Source organism: Acanthopagrus latus, chromosome 13, assembly GCF_904848185.1.
Source record: "Acanthopagrus latus isolate v.2019 chromosome 13, fAcaLat1.1, whole genome shotgun sequence".
Lineage (NCBI taxonomy): Eukaryota > Metazoa > Chordata > Actinopteri > Spariformes > Sparidae > Acanthopagrus > Acanthopagrus latus.
In genome coordinates this window covers 22,999,970-23,008,689 of record NC_051051.1, presented here as the reverse complement: position 1 = coordinate 23,008,689, position 8,720 = coordinate 22,999,970, and the positions used below count along the sequence as shown (strand labels likewise).

The following is an 8,720-nucleotide window of genomic DNA, read 5'->3' as shown; positions in this document are numbered from 1 at the left end:
ATGTAAGAATGTATTCACCTGAATTTTTGAATTTTCACTCAGTTTCACACATGAAGTTTTTTTTTTTTCCCCTGAAATCTGTGGCACACATGAAATAAAATTGCTTCACTGAGTTTCACATGTAAATAAATATTTTCTACTCCTGTAAAAAATATTTTTTCACAGTTTCACATGTGATGTTTCTCACAAAGAAATAAAGAACTCGTTTTGCACATGAAAGAATTTTAATTGTTCAATCAATCATCAATTATTGTTTTTTTCCCACATGACAACATAAATTTCACTCGTTTCACTTTCCCCACTCACACATGAAAAAACACATTTTGTCCAGAAAACTAATTGTTTAACTCAGTTTCACACATACGAAAAAATATTTCTTCTTCTGACAATAACATTACTTTTCACTTGGCTTCAAACATTCGTACAGAAAATTTTAAAAAGTTTTTTTCACCATTTCTTGTGTGACATCTTTTCCTACTTTTTTTTTTTTTTCCACGTTGAAATTTTTCACTTCAGACCTCCAAGTGTTCCTGGTGCACAATGCCAAAAGTTAGTGAAAAAAAAAGCTTACTGTAACAAAATGAAGTCTCTCTGGCAGGTGGACACAGCTGAACCCTCAGCAGTGCAGCCTCATTGCTCATATAAACAAAATGAAGGAGTGAAAACTAAATGAGGTAACAGATGTTATGACACATTTTATATTACTTTTATATTCATTAGCACTTTTATAAACATATCTGAATACTTCATTCACTGAATACTGTCAGGGGAGATGGATGGAGAATTAAAATCTCTGGAGGACGCCTGGTTGTCTTCTTCTGTGGTGGAGAGTGAGAATCCTCCAGCCTGTGAGGAAGCACGAGGCTTAAATTGCCTCAGCGGCCTCATTTGGGTGAATCTCACTCCAACTAACAAGGTTACTCACCTCCAGCTCTGAAACCCACCGAAAAGCAGACCTGGGTGAAAATAATACTTGCAAATGAGGTTTTTTTTTTTTCCTCATTCTGCTCCAACAAATGTGTCGGGTTTGATTAATTTTTTTCCGGAAATAATTGATAAAGAGTTACAGAAAAAAAAACAAAAAAAAACAAGAAATGTACTTTTCTTTCACAATGTTTATGACAAAGACAAATAAGATACCTGCTATCTGGTCTGTGGGGAAAATCTGACAAAGTTCACGCTAACAAACACCTTCAAAAGAGTCCTGCTGACATTTATACCGCAGGACTGCTGCTTCGTGCCTCTAATGAACACGACCCGCGTGACCGCGTGACTGGAGCTGGAGAGGATGAGGCGCCTGTGATGGTTTTATCACAGGAGCTGGTTTGACCTCTGAGAGGTTTGATCAAATATACACGTCTGTGGTGACACTTTATAATACAGCCTGAAGTTTACAGTGTTAAACCATTATGTGAGTCAGACACTAATAAAATACTTAAAAGGTTCCTACCTGGTTCCTGATGGAGGCCCTTGAGTCGTTTATTAGGATGTGATTTATATTGACACTGTAAATTACGGGCCGTCTTACCAAGTGTTACCACAACTGCCACAAAATATGTTTGAAGAACTCGAATTCTCAGGAGGGATTATACGTCGAGGACTGAGTGATAATTAAATCACTCCAATCTTTAAGTGTGATAACAGCGCTTGTCACTATTTTGGCGCACAACGGATTAAATGTCAGCGCAGTTTTGGCGAGAAAACCTTTTTGGGTTTAAGCAGGATTAAGATCTGTATCAGAGTTGAGTAACTAATACCTAACAGCTTCGGTCTTTTGGCTCCGAGGCGCAAAGCAGAAACTGTTTTGGTACGAGCGGAGAGTCAAACCGCTCAGACACACACTCGGAGCGCTAATAACGTTACCAGATAACTGGCTGTTTGGGCCACCATCTGTGAGTGTGAGAGATGCACACTTCATCTAAAAGACAAACAAGATGTTCTTTTGCACCGTGTGAAAATCTTTTCATCAGAAGACGCATCAAAGCACGCGATCATCAGCTACTGTTGCGTCGGCAGGTGTGGGATCTTTTCTTTACCCTTCCTTTGATTAAAGTTCAGCAGACCAACATCCAGCCTTTGGGGAAAAAATAAAGGTGGGAACGCTTGCTACGTGAGGCTGGGCCAAAGATCATCACAATTCATCATGGGGTCAGCATCCATGTCCGTACCAAACTTCACGCCACACCGTCCAAAAGCGGTCGAGACAGTGATTGGTCAGGTCAATGCAGAGATGATGGAGGTTGCGCCGTTAGCGTCGCATCCGATACATGGAGCAAACACCGGAAAACAAGCCCCCAGCATCCCCGGTAACAAGAGCAGACACGAGGAGCTGTTCCTGAGCTCTGCTGCTGAAGGTCTGTGGACACACTGTGAACATTCAGAAAGAGAATCAGCAGTGATGTTTCCTTCGTTAGGGCTGCCATTCACGGTGCAGAGGAACAGACATCCCGGCGTGTTCTGACAGGAGTCTGTCATCAATGCATCATTCATCCCAACAAAACAAATAAACAAACAGCAGAGATGAATATTAAATGTGAAACGTGGGAAAGCTATAGACGAAGCCACTTCTGCTCGCGGTTGCTACGACATTAGGAGGCTAAATCAAAATGATCAGAGTGCAGCCGTGACAAGAGATGTCAACATCAGAAGGCCTTCATGTACCTGTATGGATGTGATTTCAACTCCAGGTTCATCATCTTCTATTCAGACATAGAAATATAACTGAAATCCAGGGTATAGAATCGCCAGCGATGATGTCACAACATGCAATTATAAATGAAACTACACAGATGCCCTGGCCTAAACAGCCTCCAGATGTGAGGGCAACATGCTTATTTTGTGCAGACTAGGACTGTCACAGAATTAGATTTCCACTACTCAGTTACGGCGGCCAAATGAAGTGTTGTAGAGGATGTATACAAAATCGATATACTGAAGCCAAAACTCGACACAGAGACGGGGTGGCAAAAAGCCGGTTCTGTTTATTCCTGGGCTGACTAAGCATCTATACCTCAGCTCTGTTCATCTGTTTACACTGTTGCATGGTGATGACCTGGACCATTACCAAAATGTCAAGATGTTCTTTGCCTCATTGTTCCATATCTTTCCTAATATCTTTCCTAATATCTTTCCTGCTGTTCTGTTCTGTTTGCTGAAATCATCTATCGGTTTGGTGTGTAAGTTTCCTGTTTTTCGCCGTTTTGGAAAGCCCTGGCACACGCTGTTACGTGTGTGTGTGTGCGCGCGCGTGTGTGTGTGCTTATTAAGTACGATGTTAACAGTATTTTCTCAGTCCGTGTTTATCTCAGACCCCAAAACAGAATAACACATTCATATCCAAAGTTCAATACCGGTCACTTAGTCAAGCCAGATTTCTCAATAGAAGTAATTAACCACTCAATTAATTGTGAATTTAAAATTTTTGATAATTCAGACAATGTTATCATATGTGTATAAGCAGGATATCTATATTTTACTTTGTAACCGCATAGTTTTTGTGTGTTGCAATGTTGTGACCAACAAAAAATGATGTCATCATCAATTTGATTCTTTCAAATTGAAAATGAAATTCAAAAAAAGTGTTAATTTGCTCATATCACCATCCAAATATCACAATATTTATTTATTTTTATTTTTTTTTTACACATACTGTTCATTTCTTTAAAAAAGACCCATTTGAGCATTTTGCCGCTCTGGCTCTGACCTCTATGATCAGGGGCAAAACTCACAGGCAGCTTCATTTTTGTCGCCTTTCCTTTTCAGCTACGTGGTTGAGGTTGGGCAGAGATCAAATACAGACACGCTCCCACTCCAGACAGTCAGACGAGTGGAAGTCACTGTAGGTCAAGCGTCGCTGCGGAAAGTAAACACACCGCAGCTCACTTTTAATCTTTTTTGAACAAGCGACCAGGCTGAATGTGGAGAGAGGACAGTCGCCCGTCAGACTCTCCTCCCCTGGTGTCCTGAAGCCCGAGCTAAACACAGGCTCCAGTCACAGGTGCTGGAGACGGTATCACGTCTTATCTTGGCACAACCGACTACACCAAATAGCTAAGAGTCTACGGCCACGCTAACATGCTAATGTTTAGCAGCTGTTATGTCAAATACATTCACATGTTAATGTCTGATAATCAGCTCTAAGCACAAATCACAGCTGATGGGGACGTGAGGAGTGCAAATAAAGAACCAAAGTTTTGGTAATAAGTGATTGAAACATTGATATCATTTAGGGGCTGAATTAAACATTAAGGGATCTTCAAAATATATTACACTTCACCCTGAGGGAGGCATTCATGTCTATACTAAATTTCGTAGTAATCCATCCAATATTTATTGAGACATTTCACTCAAAATCACAACTGTGAACGTCATATAGGCACTAGAAGAAAAGTCACCAAATCAACAGGATTTATCCTCCAGGGATCATAAATGTCAGTAAACATTTTTATGATGATCCATCCAGTATTTGTTGAACTGACGACAAACTACCGAGAACACTGCTGCTCGGATGGTCCCATTACCTGAGTTGGGATAATGGGACACAATACATGGTACATACTCTGGTAAAAGTTTCCTACCATCAACTTAATTTTTTAACTTTCATCCGCCATCGTTCAGCATCACACGACGTCAAATCGAGTTAATTTTCTGACTTGAGAAATGTGAATTCTCCAGTGAGAATACTTTTTTTTCTGATGATTGCAACAGCACAGCAAGAGTGACCGCAACACAGCTAACTCCCCAACAAAAGAATTTCCCTCAAATCAGGAACATTTCCAATCAAAGACTAAGCACACAAGATCAAAACTGAAATACCAGGTTTAAAGTCTTTAGCCGTTTACTTCACTCCAGATACCAAGAATAACAGATACAAGATCTGATCAGAAACTCAGATTCTCCCAGGAGTCTGTGATAAATACATCTTCACATCAGAACGGTAAAGTCAGTTTCTGTCAGTTGCTGATGTGATGTGACCATTAATAAGAGACACAGCAGTGGTGTCTTCATCAAAGGGGCTGGTGTTCATGCAGACGTTGTAAGGAAACCTTCTTACTGACAAGAATTTGTCAAGAATATGTCAGCCATTAGAGCCAAAGCGCAAAATAACAACAGCCATAAATATAAAATGTCACGGGGAAGTCTGCGGTGCAGTCGGCGTGTTTATGGCGACTGTGACTCTGTGAGACTAAATCTCTTTCATTACAGCAGTCATGCGAGTAATAACGGCAGGTATTAGAGCTGGTTGTGATGATGGGGGCGATGCGCGGAGCGTCAGAAATCAAGGTGTTGGGACACTAATGCGCGAGACATACATCATTCATGAGTGAGGGAAGAAATATAGGAGAAATATGGGAAGTCAAGGTTTCGTCAAACTGAAATATGAATTCTGCTCACTGTTTATTTAAATCAATGTACATTAGAATAACACTGCAGCTGTTGGGCATGTGTTTTGGACAATGTGGTAACAGTGTCAAAGCTTCAGGTCTCTGGGGGTTGAGAGTCAGCATTTGTTACTGACTGGAACATATGACCTAAGCATAATAGCCCTGTATATGAATATTTCTACCATACATTTCCCCCCTTTCCCAACGAGTCCACATAGCACTGCTGGTTAGACAATTTATTTCCGATTTCTGTCCCTTTACAGCCAGTGCTGCCAACAAAGACACTTTCTTGCTCAAGTGAAGTTTTTCTTTTTTTTTTGCGATCCATTTTCTAAGTCTGATCAAACAAGTTTTCTTTCCTGTGTTAATGACTTGAGAACTGGTGGGAAATATCTTTCAAAGTTCCTCTTTTGTTTCCACAAGTGAACATTTTCAGGCAAATTTAAAAAAAAAAAAAAAAAGTTTTTGTCAAGTGGTGAGTTTTTTTTTCATGTGTGAAATTGAGTGAGAAACAAAAAACAAAAACATTTGCAAAGTCCAGTGAATTTTTGTTCATGTTTCTAAACCTCATCGCTCCATGACTCAAAGTACCCAATGTGTCAAGCAGGAAGTCAGTCACATAAGAGTGCTAAAATCACAGATGGGAGGAACATCAGCCCCTCAGCCGGTTAAATGCACTTCATAAAGGCCACCTACACAGATACTAGACCATGAAAACATTAATCAGAACAAATGAATCACACCCCATCAAGAGCCGTAGTAGGAAGCTACGGAAGCCCTAAAGGGCCATGCATTCATATATTTTATTTCCTCTGTTTTCCCGTGTAACAAGTTAATTTCATTTGCAGAAAAAAGAGGGACCGATTTATGTCCCCCCAAATTGAGCGTTTTGATCCATCTTTGCGTAACTAGGGGCATTTTTCAGTGTTTATCTCTCAGGTGGACACCAACTAAATGCACACACTCCCAATCTCCTGAGTCTGATGCTCCAGAGCTGGACAGAGATAATAGGTATCTTTCTTTGTGCCATTGTGTGCTCCAAGACTTCAGTCAGAAATCATCGAGCAGCAGCAGGCAGGGGCCGGCCTCCTCACGCTGGGCCCTCGAGCCGACAGAAGGGAATATGGACGAAATTTTCCCTGGTGAACCTGTGCGACCACTGAGACAGTAATCCCCCTTCTCTACGTGATAACACCAGCTTTTATAGTCTGGAGGAAGTGCAATGTTTATCTTTAAGTCTGTCTAAGGGGGTGAGGATAACTAATAGATGTTAAATCACAAGAAAAGCGCTGCGGAGGCAGAGGAGTTGTTTGTCAAATCCAGCACCTTGATTCTGTTTCACAACGGCACGGACGATTAAACTGCATATTTCAGTACTTATAATGTGGCGTTACGATGAAAACATTGCATTTACTTCTTCTGTGTTTAACTAATGTCCCTGTCAGGAATTGTTCGCAGTAATTGCAAACTATTGCATCCATTACCCGTCACAGCCTTAAATATTTTCCATTAAGGCAACAGCTAGTGGGACTATTTAAATAAAGTGTATGCAAGCCTCTATTACCCATTTACTATATAACAATCACACACAACTTTAAAACCACTAACAGGTGAAGAGAATAACATTTATTATCTTGGTACAAACTCCATTACAGCTCAATCCCATTTCCAGTTCTTAAACCTACCCTTTGTTTTTCGATTGCCCCCTCACTCCTCAGAGCAAAGTGACAGGAGGTGATGGTTGAAATCTCCTCCCAATAAATGAGACGCTTATACTTCATCAGCTGTTGTTGATGGCATTTTGTAAACGCACGCCAACAGTCATTTCCACGATTTCGTCCTCAGCTCTGGTTATTACTCTTGCATTACAGCGGCAATGCTGGCATTAACACAGTGTTATCTGACATTAATCTGATGGAGATGTTTTCCAACACCACTTCACACTATCAATCAAGTCATCAAACACAAAATAACACTGCTTCATTACCTGGTCACAAGTGATGCAACATTATCAACCTACCCTGCCAGACTGCACTGATATTAGAGGAGCTGTACCAAGTGCAGCAACTTCTCTGCTGGACATCAGTAAAGGTGTCATTTGCCATTAAAAGTTGTCAATGCAATATTGAAATCCATCAAAATGTGGGACTGTCATGCACAAATCAGCAATAACAATGTAAAATTAGCTAACCAACTAGTTAACTATCAAGGCCTCAGCAAACTAGTAGTGATTGTTTCATGCTTGTTATTTATAAAAAAGGATCAAGTAGCCCTGACACTTCACCCTACCCCTCCAACCCAACAAGAATCAGTGAATTAAGATTTGTGCCAAAACACACTCAATGAACATTGGTGAGTATGGTGCCTTCTGTCACTGTAAATGATAAGGAGACGGAGACTTAAGGTGGACGCTCTCATGAATGTTCAGATACCCTCAGAACTGATTTTAGCTGTTTTCACTCCAGTAGAAGTTCAGTCAGCTCCCAGTTTTAGCTGATGCACTTATTTGAGTACAAAAATGTGCCTCTGTAATCATTATTCATAAGTATAATAGCTCAGCTGCTAGCTATTTGTAGTAGAGTTATCACATCGTGACTGTTTCTGTTTACCAGACGTTAATGTAGCTTGTGTCACAGATGAGCTGCTCCTTTCAGTCACTCCTCACCCAAAGAATGAAATTGCCAGTCATTACCATTCACCTCAGTGCCAATGGAATGCCAGGTGAAATTTCATAGTCCACAAAACATTTCTGATCTGTGGCAGATCCCAAATTGATTTGGAAATAAATGATTTTGAACAGTCAAGCTTGTGCATCCACCTCAGACAGGGTGCATGCTAATGCCTTTAGCTTAGCAGCGACAGTGAAGATCTAAGCTGTAAAAAGGCTGTTAATAATAAGTCTTTTCATATCAGTCTGGGCTCTTGAGGCTTCTGCAGATGAGCTTTATGGAGCCAGTTTATGCTTGTGTGCTTTGTTTTGCTTTTTTAAAATTATTTCCAATCTACTTTAGTTGTTTAGGAGAATCCTGCAACATTGTTCTGCAGTGAAGCTCCAGAAATGTTTTGTTGAATAGAAAACTTCCCCCAACTTCCCATCAGCACTGGGGATGAGCTGGTTAGGACTGAAATCATTTTTGGGTGAACCTCTCCTTTAAGATTCATTGTACATGCACTCAACGCCGCTAATTTGAGCAATTGTTACTCTGGATCCTGTAAAGTCTAATGATCACACCTTAACGACTGTTGTTACAAGATTTGAAATACATTATGAAGTTTCAGAGCAACTTTTGTCTTGTGAGTGTATAAAATCTACGGCGTTATACTAAACGTTGCACA

At 40.5% G+C, this 8,720-nt stretch overlaps 1 long non-coding RNA gene across 2 annotated transcripts in view; it reads right to left on the bottom strand.

The window, feature by feature from the left end:
* Positions 1-205: 205 nt before the first annotated feature.
* LOC119031458 overlaps positions 206-8,720 on the bottom strand; it is a 77,739-nt gene continuing 69,224 nt past the window's right edge. For both annotated transcript variants that reach the window (XR_005078609.1, XR_005078610.1), the window contains one exon: positions 206-2,367. This is a non-coding gene — a long non-coding RNA (uncharacterized LOC119031458). The remainder of the gene's footprint in view (positions 2,368-8,720) is intronic.